The following is a 1,248-nucleotide window of genomic DNA, read 5'->3' as shown; positions in this document are numbered from 1 at the left end:
CTCCCCGCCCTGCAGAGTGTGTGGGTGAGATAAGAGAGACAGTGAGTCCCTCGGCCAGTCGGGTTGCCTACGCAGTGCTTGCAGGCGCTACAGGCTGGTAGGTGGAGACTGCCGTGACGAAAAGGGCGGTCGTGACCTCGCGGCCTTACTTTTCCACCGCTACCGACCCTTGGTCTCAGTTGCATTTCGAGTAAACGAGGTTAGGTATCAATCCCCGAAGCTGGAGCCCTCTTCTCCGTATCTTCTATCAGTGCAGCCCGGGGTGCGTCAGTGGCAACCCTTATCGGTCACTGCAGTCGCATCGCATGGAGTTTGGTCTGCAAATAACACAAAGACATAGGTCGTGTCGTCAACGACTTTTTTAATAGGAAAGTGTTTTCCACTTTCCCACAAATGTAAAAACTGCCAGGACCTTCTTTAGAATATTTAGCTTAAGGGCAAGGTAAAATGGGTTTTTGGTTTTTCAGGCGTTTTGGGAAATTAACCCAGGCGTTCCCCTTTTTTTTTTTCCAAAAATGGTTGTTTGGTGGTGGCTCGGAAACCATGCAAGACGCCGTTTTTACCGTGAGTAGCTCATGAAATGAGAAAACACTTAAGTTTCAATGAGAGCTTTTGTTTTTTTCCTCATAAAGTAATTAAAATCACCTCAGATAATAGGACCTATCTCGTGCAACACAAAACAACTGAAGGATAGTAAGTGAACCAACGTTTCCATGCCATGGAAAATAATTGAAAATGTTGTTTCCTATAGCGTAACTTAAAATATTTGATTTACCCCAGGTTGGCCAATAACTTCCGCCGTATGTTTTATAGATTTACTGTTCATGACGGATGAGTGTTGCTGTGTTGTCTCTCGTTTAGGGTTCGACGTCGATAGGCAAACTGCCCGCACGCCTGCAATGGGGTTTATACCGCAAGTACAAAATTACAAAAGTCATGAGCGATTATTAGTACGTAACCTGCTGTTGTATTTAGTCTCCTCCTTTGTTTTGGCAACTGGCTGGCTGTGGCTACTAGGATATCTCCTCTTAATTTGTTCACGTGGTCTACTATCGCTCCGCCGGTACTGGTGTATGCCTTCGCCTGTGTTTGTTATAACGTGACGCAGCCTGCTGGTTTTCCTCTGTTTTTCTCGTTGCGTATCACTCGTGTATATCGGCTCCGGCCTTGGTGTCTTCTCGGGACCGACCTGGTGCGTGTCGCCGGGCTGCGTCATGTCAGGCACAATGCTGCAGGACGACGGTGGAG

The sequence above is a fragment of the Frankliniella occidentalis genome, unplaced genomic scaffold (genome assembly GCF_000697945.3).
Source record: "Frankliniella occidentalis isolate FOCC.00 unplaced genomic scaffold, Focc_3.1 Scaffold208, whole genome shotgun sequence".
In the NCBI taxonomy this organism is placed as follows: domain Eukaryota; kingdom Metazoa; phylum Arthropoda; class Insecta; order Thysanoptera; family Thripidae; genus Frankliniella; species Frankliniella occidentalis.
This window is presented reverse-complemented; position numbering follows the sequence as displayed.